This window comes from Leptidea sinapis, chromosome 12, assembly GCF_905404315.1.
Source record: "Leptidea sinapis chromosome 12, ilLepSina1.1, whole genome shotgun sequence".
NCBI lineage: Eukaryota > Metazoa > Arthropoda > Insecta > Lepidoptera > Pieridae > Leptidea > Leptidea sinapis.
Window position 1 is genome coordinate 11,875,455 of NC_066276.1, and position 17,278 is coordinate 11,892,732.

At 37.0% G+C, this 17,278-nt stretch overlaps 1 protein-coding gene and 1 long non-coding RNA gene across 2 annotated transcripts in view; one reads left to right on the plus strand and one right to left on the minus strand.

Annotated features, from left to right (window-relative positions):
• LOC126967235 (uncharacterized) overlaps positions 1-17,278 on the plus strand; it is a 272,244-nt gene that overhangs the window by 23,947 nt on the left and 231,019 nt on the right. The window lies entirely within an intron of this gene.
• Positions 13,366-14,360, minus strand: LOC126967274 (uncharacterized). Its single transcript, XR_007729955.1, has 2 exons — positions 14,195-14,360; positions 13,366-13,645 (listed from the first exon to the last, which is right to left on the minus strand). It is a non-coding gene; the product is annotated as an uncharacterized LOC126967274 (long non-coding RNA).

Sequence of the window (17,278 nt, forward strand, 5' to 3'; positions counted from 1 at the left end):
AGGACTTACTTTACAGTTGATAACCTGCTCAACTCCAATATTTGCATATTAGGAAATTGACTTTAGATGTCGCTCTTGTAAATCAAAACAATTTGTTATGTTTTTAAAGTGATAACCCTCACTTCTAGGATTAATATATTGGTTATCACTTTAAAAACATAACAAATTGATTTAATTTAATTACATGTTAAGATATACAAAGGCGTGTCGTCTGAAAATATTCTTTGTATAAGTTGAGCTATGTTAAATGTATCATAGAAATTAACATTGATTTAGCCGTTTGGGAGATTAGCTAACAGTCGAATGACTTACAAAAAGCTAATAACAATTTGTGATTTGGTCAGTTTCTTTTTATGAAAATAAGGGACGAGACGAGCCGGACGTTCAGCTGATGGTAATTGATACGCCCTGTCCATTACATTTCAGTGCCGCTCAGGATTCTTGAAAGACCCAAAAATTCTGAGCGGCACAACAATTGCGCTCGTCACCTTAACATAGGATGTCAACTCTCATTTGCCCAGTAATTTCACTAGCTACGGCACCCTTCGGACCGAAACACAATAATGCTTATCCGCTTTCTTACAGTTCTTGTTTTGAGTGTCATTCTTTCATAAAAAGATACCACTTATCGTATATCATTCAGTCTGGTAACACAATAAACTAGAATATTAAATTAAACAATTAGTGTAAATTCCGAGAACAATCACAAATTAAATTTTGCACTCAAAGATCGCATATCTTAAAACTTAAGACTCGCCTGTGCGTCGCAAATGACTCTATAATTTATTTTTACTAGCGCAGACTCGTCTTGGGGGCTTGTAACAGCAATTTTCCGTAGTCTAGATCGAATATTTAGTATGTGTTTTGTGGACTAATTGCATGATGACAATTTATTACTTGAAGGTAATTGGATGCTTTGAAGTAATTTATTATTACCGCGATACTGGGCGATAGTGACTACAATTTGAAGTGATATTATATATTGCTACGGGAAGCATGCAACTATTTTATTATTTTCACCAGACTTTTCAATTGTAGATGTGAAATATCGGGCAAACGGGCAAGAGGCTCACGGGATGGGGAGTGGTGAGGCAACCGCCCATGGACATCCGTAACAACAGGTGTCAAGGGATGCGTTGCCGGCCTTTAATGTGGGAGTATGTTCTTTTTTTGAAGATCGCTGCGTCATATGGGTTGTGCGTGGCAAGTAGAAAATGAAGAGAAAACCCATTTGTCTATGCAACGCCAAAGAATCAAGCCGATCGGAGATGACTTGATCGTCGATGATTCGAGCCACTCTTCGTTGTATGCGGACAAATGGAAGAAGCTGGTACTGGGGAGCACCCGCTCACAGGTGAGAACAGTACTCCATGTGAGGCCTAATTTGCGCCTTATACACTTGCAGGCGGTGCTTTATAGTGAAGTACTGTCTCGCCATACTGAGTACACCAAGCTTTTTAGATATATATTAGGACATATTGGCGCACTAAGGCAGTAAAATCGACCAGTTTAGCAATAGCAGTAAACGTTATGATGTCATGCCGTCATTCCTTTTCTATGCCACAGTCCATTTTGCACAGCCCTTTTTCGTGTGTGCGCCCATACATTACTTCTATGTATGACAGCTTACTATATCTATTCAATAGCTGGTCATATTGTATAGAAATTACGGCAATTAATAATTCGTAGCTTTATTTTAAAATAGTCTCTATTATCATAATTACCTTTTTCTTCTTATGAATATCTTATAATCTTAATAATAATATATAATAAAGAAAAGTGTGTGCGTGTAAATATTTCAGAAATATGTAGGGACACACGTTTGCAAATATGTTTATGGGAGCTATTTGTATGTGTATACGTGTTCTCACTGTTTTCCCATAAATTATAATTGTATTTTATATTCTATATGAAATTTATTAATACCACATTCGCATGTTATACATTTCCACGGCGGGTACTTTATTATTGAGACGTCGACGAATATGGTTAATTACCTTTAAGGGTTGCAATGTAGGGACCTACATTATGATATCTTATGATATAAATCAAAGAAAATACTTTGTTGACATCTCTTTGTGCAACATTAAAAGCCATTCTATCTGTATTTTTTGAATTTAGAATAAGAACAAGATAACAAAAGATTGATCGATGTTGCGCACTTGAGTTTGACGCTCAAGAACATGTTTAAAACCGACCAAGGTTCCAACATCCTCCTTTTGTCCGACACATCCGGCATTTGCTACTCGAAGTGATACATAATTTAAATTTTATAAGAGTGTTAAAAGTTAGTAGTAGTAGAGTTTAAACTTTGACGATGGAGCTTTCCGGCTCTACTTCCTACTTCATTTCGATAAATCACAAGTTATACAATCAACATGCATATCGTGCAAAGAGGCTCTTCTTTAGCATATTTACTAAAGATTTTCATGTATACTATTATTTATGTAAGAGGACAAACGAGCGTACGAGTCATTAGATGTTAAGTGATCACATTCTCTTGCAACACCAGAGGAATTACAGGAGAGTTGCCGGCCTTTTATAAAGGTATACGAGCTTTTTCGAAGCTACCCAAGTCGTATCGTGATGGAAGGACGCTTATTCCACAGCTTTGTTAAGATGAGTTACTTACGATATTTAAGCTGAATACTCGGTACACGATTCTCGATCTATTCACGTAATAAAATAAGGTACCTCATTTGTGAATACAATTCCATAAGAAATAATGTGTGAATATATCACCTCCGAATGAGCGACTCTAACGCTACGGGTTTTACGACTTTTCGTCATAATTTTCGTAAAATTATGAATTGATGATAATTACGATCGATATTATACTTATTAAGTTTACATTAGGTATGCTATATTATTACTGAGTGTCTAATTTGACAAACAATGTTTGAAGTTATACTTCTTTAGGCGCGTTATGAAAAAATGATGAGAGTGAAATTTCAAATTCAAATATTTTTATTCAAAATAGGTTGTGACATCACTTATTGAAAGTCAAAAACTACCACCCATTCCAAAATGAATACTTCAGACCTGAGAAGAACGGGTGCAACAAACTCAGCGGGCTTTTTTTTTCATCGAAAAAATATGTTTACAAAGTAAAATTGTACAATTAAAGTTATTATTTAATAGCCTGAGGGCGGATACTTAATTCCCAATCTGTGGTATCATTAAGAAAGTCATTTATGTTATAGTAACCTTTATCAAATTCTTTTGAATAACTTAATTCAGTATTTCAATTCAGTAACTAGCGTTTATTAATCCGTATTCATTATTTAATAATTAATTGTAAAAACCATCTTTGCCAGATTTTTACAAAATCGTTCTTTCTAAAAACGTAGAGAAGCAAGAGGTATAAATCATTTTTATGATTTCTGCTTCGTTAGGCTAAAGAAGTAAAACTTCTTGCGTGCATACATAAGTACACACACACTTTTTTCTATACAAAATCTAAATCATCCTTTCTGGTTATTTTGTTTTAAGGAATAAAAATATGCATGTTTGAATTATATAATAAGTATAGCCTTAAATAGAAATAATATCGTTGTACTATAGAACCAGGAAATTTCACAATACGTGTGTTGTTATATTTTATGGTTCTTGTAAAAGGAAAGGATATAACAACAAAATGGATTTGAGGACGGGTTTAACAGATGTTTCAACTTTATTTGATGACTACGAATGATGGTATTTGTTAAGGTTCGTCACGAACAAAATTAAAATACGAGCTTGACATTACATACATTGAGCCTTTATTTACAGTACTATATAACGGTACCATTAAGAAGATTATAAATTCTTACAATAAACTTTTCGCTTAATTCATTAAGCTAACTTTTGGAAATAAATAGTTACAAGACTTATTACATCTGTTAATTCCCAACAAAAATTAAATTTTACCAGATCCCGTCATCTTAATTTCATCTTTTCTGATTCTTAGACTTACTGTGGAATTTCGTTACTGAAATAATTCATTTTAATTTTTCCATCTTATTTACTTGATAAACAATGTTAATATTTTCTGTTACAATATACTTATGAAGTTAAGGTAAGTTAGCCTGCAATTTTATTTAAAAGCTAAATACTATTTAAAACAAAACACAGCACACCACTGAGACGGTCAGAAAATTTAATGAAGCGCGTCCACTAACCTTAATCGTGTTCGCTTATCTAATACAAAATGTAAGTGCTGTTTTTCAATATGCTCTACGTGGTTTCTTACTGAACTAACCTTTACAAATAAAAGTAAATCACCAGTGAGAGGCTTCTTTGCACAGGATGCCGGCTAGATATGGGTACCACAACGGTCGGCGCCTTTTTCTGCTATGAAGCAGTAAGGTGCAAACATTATTGTGTTACGGACTGAAGGGCGCTGTAGCTAGTGAAATTACTGGGAAAATGAGACTTAATATCTTATGTCTCAAGGAGACGAGCGTTATTGTAGTGCCGCTCAGAATTTGTGGGTATTACAATAATCCTGAGCGGCTCTGCATTTGTAATGGGCAGAGCGTATCAATTACCATCAGCTGAACGTACGGCGCCCTTCACACCGAAAAACAGTAATGCTTACACAATTACTGCTTCACGGCAGAAATAGGCGTCGTTGTGGTACCCATAATCTAGCCGGAATCCTGTGCAAAGGAGCCTCGCACTGGTAAACTGGTACTCGCTGTAACGGCCATGCTATTAAAAAAAAAGTGACTATAATGTTACCATGCTTGTCTATAATGCCTTGTCATAAATTAATATTTTTATATTTCACACATTCTAAATTATTGATGTGAACATTTCTGTAGGTGCGCTGGGCCATATGAAAATTTGACCAAATTAAAAAACACTAGATGTATGTAAACACCTGGACACAGCTATACGCAATCTGTGGTGGGTAAAATTGTGAAGCGTGCAAATTTCTTGGAACTAACGACCAGAAGATGAACTGCCAGGAAAATTTTAAAGAAAAGTCGACAAGAGCCGAATTTACTCGAGTGACAAAAATAAAGTGTAAGAGAAGTTTTCTACTTAAGTAAAGGATTTATTTCACATACTACGAGACAGTTGCATGCAACCCCTCGTAGCAATTTTCATTCATATTATGGTAAGATCTTAAACTTTTGGACGGGGGCCAGAATTAACCCACGACACTGAGGAATACTTATAGGACTGTTGAACGAGATTGCATATTTAAATTTGCAGTTAAACGTTATATTACGATGTAAATATACAACAGTGACAGTTTTAAATTTTTGTTTTTATTTTCCTATTTTTTTTTTATAAATATAATAAGTGACTTACGGGCAAGGGGATCATTAGATTGCTTGTGGCGGCAACATGGGACAGGTCGTTCCCTCCCCTTATCGGTCGAGGGAGCCGATGTCTCCCGTGCGTCATGCTCGTGAACGAGCGCTACTTGTGGTGGCAGGATGATCCTGTTAACCGAAACTTTCTATCAGATTCTTAAAATTAAAGTTATTATATTTTTTAATCATTATCATCATCATCATCATTTACGCCGGAAGACGTCCACTGCTGGACAAAGGCCTCTCCCAAAGATCTCCACGACAATTGGTCCTGCGCTGCCATCCAACCTACTCCGGCGATCTTGATCAGATCATCGGTCCATCTTGTGGGGGGCCTACCAACACATCGCCTTCCGGTACGTAGTCGCCATTCAAGGACCTTACTGCCCCAACGACCATCTGTCCGCCGATCTATGTGCCCTGCCCACTGCCACTTCATATTTTTTATAATCGCTAGAAAATGCTCACAAAATACCTTTTTTTATTTACGGTGTGGGTGGATGATGCAACAACTGTCCTCAATAATTTTTGTTTAGTATTAATTAACATAAATTTTTTTGACTTACTCGTGTAAGATATTGACTATTTGACGTTGCTGTTTAGTGTTCTTAATGATATTGGTATGGTATGGTATAGGGGCTCTTGTTTCCGCAATTAAACTACTAGCATGGGTCCATTTTGCGTGCAGTATTGGCCAGTTACTCCAACCAGCCCAGCTCCTTCCAGAAGTTCAGAACATTCCTGGGGTGTTCGCAGACTTCCTGGAGCGACCTCGTATTGGGTTTATTAAGGTTTTTGCCCGTTGGTTCGCCAGTCCTGCACATTCCAGGATTACGTGAGTGACCGTTTCGTCCTCGGCTAGACAGTCTCTGCACTTAGGACTGTCCGTTACGCCGATTTTGAAAAGGTGGTTGTTTAGTAATGTGTAACCCGTTAGGGCACCCACCATTATACGGATGTCATGTCTGTTGAGGCTGATAAGTCTACGTGTCAGATCGCTTCTTTCGACTGTCTACAGCTTGAGACATTCATCCATCGGGTGTAGTGTAGGTTGTTGGTAAACGAACGTATCCATGAGCGCATTTGGCTGAAGGGCAATGGCAGAAGTGGCAATGGACCAGTCACTAGGGTTGCCGATGCCCACCTTGCAAGCTCATCCGCAGCATCATTACCCAACGAACCGCTATATCCCTTGATCCATTGCAGAGTTACCCGGTTATAAGAGGCAACTTGTTCCAGGGTTTGGTGACACTTGTATATTAGCGCTGAGTTGTAGGTGATTCAGCGCTTCAGCGCTGTTAGTACCGCCATCCTGTCAGAAAGAATTCTGATTCCGTGGCCATGTACTTTTTTCTTAGTATTGCGTTGGCAGTTTGCTTGATGGCTACACACCCACATTGGAAGATGGAGCTGTGTGTGCCCAAGGGTATAGAAGTGTGTATGTTCAGTTCCTGTGAGAAGATGCCGGTACCAGTTCCAGCAGCCATTTTGGAGCCGTCTATGTAAATTCTTAATTTATTTACACCTGACTGGTCAGCATCCTTCTCACATAGCTGTATGTGATAGTTCTTATGAAAAACATGTGTTTAAGGTATCTTATCGCATGGTGCCTCACAGAGTGGATTCTTAACTTTATTACTAATTACACGTCATATTAAGTCACGTAATATTATGTAATTTTTGTTTTGTTGTTATTACTTTTTTATTGTGATAATATTATTATTTTAGAATGGTAACCCTTCATATAATATGTATAACCTGTAAGTAGTTTGACAATCCGCTAGACCACCTGGGGTTCTCCGGAAGACCAGCGATGATCATATCACCTGTGGGTATGATCAGTATTATGCTGAGGTGAACTCCAATTCTGCATGTTCATGTAAATTAATAAATAAGTCTACTTGTATACTAGGTTTAAGTTGCAGAATATATTATTTTTCTTTCTTTCTAAATATTGATTTAAAAGAGTGGTAATGAGTTTCTTGCCACTTGTTCTCACTAGCTCAACCCGTTACGAAGTGGCGGTAAATTTACCAAGAAATGTACTTTTTTGACATTCTTAAGTGTCATTTCCGTGACGTACATAAATTAAGTTATTTTGATTTGATTTTAAAGTGAAATCAGTCCTCCATGGTAATTCGCATTCAAGTCAAGGGAAGCGTGAAGTGAGAATTTACCTTGCAAATAAAAGTGACCCTTGTAGGAGCATGACGTTGGTTTGTAAAATACCGATGTCATGTAAGTGTTATTAGTAATATAAGATTCAATTTGGAAATGAGAAACCCCATAGATGTTGTTAGTATCAAAAATAGCCTATATTTCATTTCTTGATAACAGATCGTTAATCTAGATCACAGTCTAACTTCATTACATTCATTTCCTGAGAAAAGTAACCTGACAGACTGACAGACGGATGGACAGTGAGGATCACTTAATAAGTAGATATAATAGTTTAATAAGAGTTTCGTTTTTTCCTTTTGAGGTACGGTACCCTTAAAGTACCACCAATAAACATTGTCATTTGACGAATAAGTAACGGTAATTAACACTTTTATTTTTTGTTATGACTTATATCCATTATTTTGTACGAAACGCTAGCGAATATAAAGTTATAGCTCGAAGTCTGAATTTATGATATCATCGACTGAAAATCTTAATACAAATGATATAGTTTATTTGAACCCCGGATCGCTATAAATAACATTGTTAGTTTGCGCAACAAACGACACGTCTTCTAATATCAAATCTACGTTCAAACGTGGACTATAAGTTGTCTGAGCTTAAGCCGATACCATTCCTGTGCAGTCTCATCCATTTAATGGATTCCAAATTACTTTGATCGTTTTTCCGGAAGGCTAATGAATTCTCCCGCCCTGATGAGCATCACGGCTCAATGACACTCGTCCGATGTTGAACTCTCGATCAAATTTGTCACATCACTGAATATTATAGTGTTACTAGCTGACCCGGCAAACGTTGTATCGCCATATAAATTAATTAAAATAATTGCAATAAAAATATTTTAAAAGTAACGATCGATTCTCAGAACTACCGAATGTACACACATATTTCATAAAAATCTATCAAGCCGTTTCGGAGTAGCAACTATCACTGGGTCATGATAATTTTATATAACGGCGACTCTGCGCCTTTATCAGAATTATCCATTCTACGTGGGTAATCAGGCGAGGTTATTTAAGAAATAAACGTCAATAGTTACGTCGAATCAAATCATAATTGGTCTTCCATAATTCAAATCACTTTACAATCGTATTTTAAGCGGATTAAATCGGATAACAAAATACGGCTAGACGATCCGTAGTTAACGTCCGGTCGGGCCGCTGCTCGTTCAAAAAGTGACAAGCAACATGGCCGCCCAACGAACCGACGTCGTTCCGTCAGAGCGACAGGTACCTCTCACTCCCGCACGTCAAACTGTTTTTCTTGAAAGTTTAAGGCGCCACAGTTGCGCTGCCAGACGTCAGTGACAGGTACCTCTCGCTCTTGCCCATCAAGGTTTCTCTTTCTATCGAAGAACTAAGGCGCTACAGTTGCGCCGTCATATAATATATTATAGTGAGAGGCAACAGTTAAATTTTTTTTTTTTAATTTTTTCTTTTAACAATTCTTTATTTTTTCTTTCTTTCTAAATAGTTAATTTTTACTTTTACTAAATTCTTTGTTCACATCTGAGAGTTGAACAAAGCATACAAGATTTTATTAACTATACGTCACTCCAACGGTTGGCTCAGTTGGAAGAACACTCGCACGGAATGCGAGAGGTCGCGAGTTCGAGTCCCGCATCTTTCATAAAATTTTATTTGTGTGTTAATCCTAGAAGTGAAAGTTATCACTTTAAAAACATAACAAATTGTTTAGATTTGCAAGAGCAACATCTCAAGTCTATTTCCTTGGGTTTGAGCTTGGGGTTGATCCTGTGGGCAACAATCACTGTGTCATGACAATTTTATATAATATTATAGTGAGAGGCAACAGTTAAAATGTTTATTTCTTTATATTATCTTTTTACAATCCTTTATTTTATCTTTCTTTCTTATTAGTTATAGTTAATTCTTAGATTCACAAAATTCTTGTGGATATTTGTAAACTTCAACATCAGTATCATTCACCAGGCCAAGTTTTGTAGCATGTTTACAGTATACCTAGTGTAAAAATTTACAACAAATTAATCATATATACAGTAACCTAATGTATACATGCATAATTTGTTGATGAATGAAACTAAAAAGACTACATATATCTACAGACATTTTGAAGAGTTCCCTCAATTACTCTTAGATTCGTTCTCTTGAATGGGGACCAATGTGTGGAGAGAGAGGAAACCTTTCATACAAAAAAAACTTGAAGCAGCTCCATAAATAGCTAAGTCATAGTTATCAACTTATTGTAAATAGACTCAATAGATTTACTTAGTAGAGCAAATGTCCTCCATTTGGAGTCTGTTGAAAAAGATAAGATAAATACAAAAGGCGTAGTCCCTCATGGAAGTCAGCCTAGAGGAAATACAACCGTGCCTCCAGATTTTTTAAGCGGCAAATCGCCCGTGCAAAATCAAAACACGTCGTCAAAATCGGCGAGCAGCTTTCCAGTTACCCGACCGGAACACGCAAGTTCTGGTCGTTGTCGAAAGCTGCTCTTGGTAACTTCAGCCAGCCGTCCATTCCGCCGTTGCACATAAGCCATACGGCAAAAGAGAAAGCCGATCTCTTGTGCACTGTTTTCGCCTCCAACTCGACTCTTGACGACAACGGAAAAACACCGCCGACCATCCCGCGGTGTCAGAGCTCTATGCCTGAAGTACAGTTCAGACAGAAAACTGTTAGGCGAGCTCTGTTTTCGTTAGACGTCAGGAAGTCGAGCGGGCCGGATGGCATTTCTCCAATCGTGCTTAGAACGTGTGCCCCTGAGTTGACGCCGGTGCTAACGCGTTTATTCCGGCACTCTTATTCTAAAGGCGTAGTCCCTGACTCATGGAAGTCAGCCCTTGTCCATCCGATCCAAAAAAAGGAGACAGTTCGGATCCGGCAAACTACAGGCCTATTGCTATTACCTCCCTGCTCTCCAAAATCATGGAGAGCATAATTAGCCGACAGCTCTTGGTATACCTAGAGGGTCACCAGTTGATCAACGACCGACAATACGGGTTTCGCCATGGTCGGTCGGCAGGTGATCTTCTGGTATACCTGACACATAGATGGGCTGCGGCTATTGAAAGCAAGGGGGAAGGCCTGGCAGTTAGCCTGGATATAGCGAAGGCCTTTGATCGTGTATAGCACAAGGCGCTTATCTCCAAACTTCCATCATTTGGGCTTCCCGAGAGCTTGTGCAAGTGGACCTCCAGCTTCCTCACTGGGCGTAGCATACAGGTCGTTGTCGACGGATATTGCTCGAACCCGAAGCCCGTGAACGCTCGAGTGCCCCAAGGCTGTGTGCTATCTCCCACACTGTTTCTTCTGCATATCAATGATATGTTGGACACCTCCAACATACATTGCTATGCAGACGACAGCACGGGCGATGCAGGTCTCTCTCGGGAAATCGACGACTAGTCAGCCGGGAGAAACTTGTGTCTTCTATCGAGTCCTCTCTCGAGAATATCGCGGAATGGGGTAAATTGAACCTTGTCTAATTTAACCCCCAGAAGACTCAAATTTGCGCGTTAAACACTAAAAAAGCCCATTTGTCATATCACCGCTCTTTGACAACGCTTCCCTATCCTAATCGGAATTCTGGGTCTCGATATCTCGAGTGATTGCCAATTTCGCGGCCATCTGGAGAGCAAAGCCAAATTGGCTTCGAAGAAACTGGGCGTCATAAATAGAGCACGGCAATACTTCAAGCCGGCCCACATTCTAGCGCAGGACCGGCCACATATGGAGTATTGCTGTCATCTCTGGTGTGGCGCACCCCAGTATCAGCATGATCCATTTGACCACGTGCAACGCAGAGCGGCTCGAATTGTCGGGGACCTGGTGCTCTGTGAACGTCTGGATCACTTGGCTTTGCGTAGAGACATCGCTTCATTGTGTGTCCTCTCCTCGCATTTATCATGGGGAGTGTTCCAAAGAGGTGTTTGACCTGATCCCTCCCGCCGAATTCCACCTTCGCATGACACGCCACAAGTTAGGATATCATCTTTCTTCCTACACAAAGCTTCCGTACTACAAAGCTGTGGAATGAACTTCCTTGTGCGGTGTTTCCGGGACGATACGACATGGGTACCTTCAAAAAAAGCGCGTACACCTACCTTCAAGGCTGGCAACGCTCCTGTGATTCCTCTGGTGTTGCAAGAGTATGTGGGCGGCGGAGACCACTTAACACCAGGTGACCCGTACGCTCGTTTATCCTCCCATTCCGTAAAAAAAAGAGCATTGAATTTTTATTTAGTCTACATTGTTGCATTTTGCTCGTTGCCCTGTTGGAGATTAATAATTCAAAGGTGCTTAATTCAGAAGCACTCAGATTAAGCGAAATTATGTGTGAATGTATGTACAATATAATATATAGAGTATAGTAGTATGTTGAATAAAGATTATTCGGATTACCACTTGATATATACTAGAACAATTTCCTTTAGAACTTATAATATGCAAACTACCGTCGACCAAATAGTGCCACGGCGCTGAAAAGGCACATACGTTTGCCACTGGTGTAGCAACTTTTATGTGGCTTCATTTTTTTCAGGAATATTATCTGTTACACCAAGATCATGATCGTAGGCAAATCTTACGGGCTCCGAGGAAGTCCTGGACTGAGTGCTTTTGATATTCTGAAGAATTAACATACCTCGGTTCAGCCTGTGCATCAATAGGCTCGGAACTTCAAATTAGATGATGGAAAAGGCGTGGCTATATGGCGACGAGTCAGCTGGATAATATTTGGAGTAACAATGATTCTCAACATAGTCTGTTATGATCTCAGAGTTTCGGATCTTACTGTATGGCACAGATTCGAGGATACTGAAGGACAGACGCGTAGATGCCTTTGAGGCGTGGCTATGTGGTGTTTATGGCTAATTTATTACATTCAGTAAAAAATATATCAATAGCTCACTGTTATGATTGGCTTCCAAAACAGATATTCCTTGACAGGCGGAGAACAGGTAGATCCTACAATGTTTTACAGATTCTTGCTACGTCCGTAGGACGTACCTACGAAACACTACAATCAGAAATTTGCGTTTTAGCCATTTTTTTAATTAAAATAAGTCCAAATTATTTCTTTCTGCAGCCCTTAGAATCTTGTTAACGAAATATTGCTATGAATTTTTTTCAAAAATAATACCAAATTCACTCTCCCCCGAGAACCTGCGGAACCATATTGTTGAAACTATACTTTTCCACGACTATAATATTTAAAATACGCAACATAACATGTGACGGAGTTTTTGTACGTGGTAGTGTTCCAACTTAAATAGTATCTAGAACCCAGGCAGCATATCCTTGCTGGACCAAAACGTAATTAAGGGCTGACACCTTCCACCAATGGTTAACAGTAAGGCTTGAAATTGCTTTAAATTGAACAGTTATTCATAGTTACAACTGATTTGTATCTTTTATGTTGTTCAGACTATAAACGTAAAATGAGTGTTTTATAAACTCTTACCAACCGTAATAGAAGTCCCCAAGAAGTAATAGACTGTACGTCCGTCCTGTATGGTTAAGTGGTGAGACACTACAAATATGTAGTACTTGTCTGATTTAACATTTGATTTAGTGTTTTATTTCTTTTCTTTTTACTTGCAACATCAACGATGACTTATTCATTCAAAATACTAAGATTAAAAAAGTTAGTATTATGTTAACATTGCATTGTGATATTATAATAGATTTGGCTCAGCAGTGGAGCAGCAGAACGCAATTGAGTTTTATATTTAATTAAAATTAAATTAATCTTTGAGATTTTTCTTTTTTTACTAAACGGACATAGCGGAGCTTCTGCGACGCAACCTTAAATTTTTTGTACCTCCTGAAACTGGTCAACGTGCCTCAAGAAGTTTAATTAAAACTTGTACTAAGATAAAAAAAAACAAACAAAATAAAGTAATTCGTATTATCATTTCTGCTTTAAAATATCGGAAATTATTAGCCCATAGACCATTTTTCAACTATTGTAGTGACTAAGGCAACGAGTTTTGCTTTAACTTTTTGGCTATGCGATGTATCATCCTGAGAATCGATCTCTTCTAGTACAGTTTCAAGCCACGAGACTGGTAAAGCTGCATCATTGAGTTGAACACTGTCCTCGCTGTCACCACTACCACCACTGTACACTTCAGAAATCATGCAATAAATTATAAATGCCACGGCATACACGATCTGTAATAATAGTAAAATTATTCACCAAGGAAAACCTAAAGTAAATTGCAATTTGTAGCCACGAGACCAAATCAAGCACTTCTCTCAAGTGTTAAAAAAGAAATGAATCCCTTCATTTGATAGTGGAAACTCAAAATAAATACGTGTTTCACTATTTACTACCAATTACCAAGTATTAATATTCCGTAACACGGACTTACAAGCAATGGAAGTCGTACAACTATATAGCGCCACTCAGTATTGCCAAAGATCGGATATTTTTCTATTATTATACAGTGTATAATAATATATATTCATAATTATTTATATTTTCATCACTGAGAAAAATTTATAGTATTATGGCTTCGCAGATTTAGATATAAAAAGGCAGGTTTCAATATAAACTAAAACAATATGTTTTTGGTGTTTTCAAAATCCCACATCTTTGATTTGTAAGCGATAAACCTATGAAGAAATTATAATTCTCAGAATAATCTAATATTATTAAAACTTAGGTAATTATTAAAATATTTCTCTTTGAAACACATTCTAAATCTGACTGAAACTCACTTTTTGGTTCATGATTGATGCGTGGTATTTAACAATTTGGGGAAAGTCTTCTGTGAATGACTCCTGTGAAGTAAAAGTATTTTAGTTACTATTTATATGTTTGTGGAATTATCATGCTTACGATTATTAGAACGGTTTCCTGAGCCACTCGATCTAGTTGGTAATTATTTACACTTAATAAGGTGTTATTTCTCACTCTTTATGACCGATGTTAGGTAAATTGCCTATTTTCTTCTACCTGTAAGAAACAGCGATAGATAAGTACATCGTCTACAAATTGGTAGTATTAAGGAACTATAGTTTACCTAACATAGAAAGGAAACTATTTGAGCACGGTTTTCCATATCAAGCATGTGCTCGTAATATACGTAGGTGCTTCTATTTGCATTCACAGACAACTTTTCCATTTGCTATCTTTTACAGATATACTGTTCGGGCATGTTAGATTGATGTTACATAGATATAAAGTACATGTTTGCCATATTTATGACGTGCAGATTATATAAAATACATAATACATTACTAAATCATTAGTTGCAAAAATATAAATTAAAACTACTATATTATTTTTATAATTAGTTCCAATATTATTTTTTATTCTATTATAAAAAAATTACAATTATTTAAGTAATTGAAAATATTTTTGGCAGTTTGCTTGTGCTGTAATGATATAAAAACCACTTTGTATTGTTTTATTTATAATTAACTGATTTCATACTACTATTCAATTTTAATATGTACCAAAACTTATGGACGATGCGGGACTCGAACCCACACCTGTCGAGTTACGTCCCAGCGCTCTACCAAATAAATTTTGAAATTTTTAATTCAAAAAAAACTTGTCCAATCACTTGACTCTCAAGTGGGAGATGTCAAGCACTAACTTCCGAGTTGTACATTTTCGGCCTTACAAATAAACTTGGTATAAAGTTATAACTGATGATAAACAAAGAAAATGCAAAATGTTTACAATATCGTTGACAACACTGTCAATACAATGATAATTCTGAAGTTTTCCTAATGACAAGATGCCTTGCAAATAAAGGCGGGAAACGTTATACGTCTGAACAAACCATTCGTAAGCAAAATGTCTATTTGTAAACATTTTACATATTCTTGGTTTATGCTTAGTTATAACTTTATGCCAATTTTATTTGTTAGGCCGGTTGTGTTTTCTCACCTTTAATCTTTTTTATGTTATCTTTTTTGTTTCATCTTTATATCCGTTAATTCTTAGTTCTGTCGCACGACTTGTCTGTCTAAATTGACATGTTGTAGCCGCCTGTTAATGGAATGTTTACTCAGTACCTAAGACTTACATTATGTAAATCTTTTATGTGTGTAATTATCACAATTAGTTGGTTCTGATAAAATAAATAATTAAACACACCACCTAGATCGTAGAAAAAACGTGGCTTAAAATCTATTCATTAATTTATTCATCATTATAACAATACTATTACGTCCATTAAACCGTTGACTCATATCATTAATAATTATTGACACGATTCTAAAGTTACCCATCGCCACCGCCGAAACTAGGGTAAAACCTATATCGTAAGTAGAAACACTTGTTGAAATGGCATGATTGGAGGATTTTGTCCACTGTATCTCGTTAAAATGTCGCAAGACAGTTCTACACAAGAGTACTGTTATTGGAAACACACCTGGAACACTCAGAAAAACCAGTAATTTCTTAGATAATCTTATTTTTTTGATCGGTGATTAGTGTAATGAGTGTTTTCTTGCTTAGTTTAATATCGAGTCCAGCAATCCTCTTGTCTTGTTGTCAGTTTGTTGTTTTGTTTACATAATCTTGAAAATATTTGTAATGTTTTATCAATGCTTTGATTAAGACGAAAGAAAAGCCAAATTTTCATACAAGGATCGGCATTCGCCTTTGTAAACTTAATCTCAGAAATGGGGGAAATCACCTAAAAAAATTAAAAACTGTTCTCACTACTATTTTCTCCTTTTCAAGCGTTTTATTTTTACCTTCACATGCCGTTATTAGTTTAGGCTTATAAAAGTTTGTAACACCGTGCTTGAGCTTTTTTATTGGTAATTTTATACGGTGGACACTGCTAATTACAATAATTCAAAGTCTATATTTGTTCATATCATCATCCTTAAAGCTATCTTAATACAAATGATATGGTTTATTTGAACCTCGCATCGCTATAAATAACATTGTCAGTTTGCGCAACAAACGACACGTCTTCTAATATCAATCCACGTTCAAGCGTGGACTATAAGTTGTCTGAGCTTAAGCCGATACCATTCCTGTACACTTGTACAGTCTCATCCATTTAATGGATTTCAAATTACTTTAATCGTTTTTCCGGAAGGCTAATGAATTCTCCCGCCCTGATGAGCATCACGGCTCAATGACACTCGTCCGATGTTGAACTCTCGATCAAATTTTTCCATTCATTGATTATTATAAAAAACAGTAAATAGTTCATGTATTAGTATTAGGCTTATCAGGCTTATATGAATAGCGTTTGTGAGTGCCCCAGTCTACCACAACATGTTCCAACTATTTTATGTGAGTAATCAAAGGACGAGCTTACTGAATATTGTAACATTCATTCATAATTTTAAAGGAACGTTTAGGGAGTATACAATGTATTAAAAATGATACTGTACTAAAATGATTCGAGCTGATACTGAGGTGCGCCAGACCAGAGATGACAGCAGCGTTGGACAATCACATAATAAATTGACTTCTTTTGCGCCCACACTTACCTGGAATGAGAATCGTGTATTGAAATCACGGCAACCTAGATGAAGCCACGACCTGAGAGTTGAACAAAGCATACAAGATTTTATGAATATACGTCACTCGAACGGTTAGCTCAGTTGGCAGAGCACTGTCGTGGGTTCGAGTGCCGCATCGTTCATAAAATTTTGTTTTCAAATTTTATTTGTCTATTAATCCTAGAAGTGAGGGTTATTACTTTAAAAACACAACAAATTGATTGGTAAGAGAGTAAGGATTGGTAGGTATTATCTATTGGTATTAACTTGGTGTTAACGGTACATTTACAGCAGTACAACGGCTCTGCTAACAAGTCTTTTAGA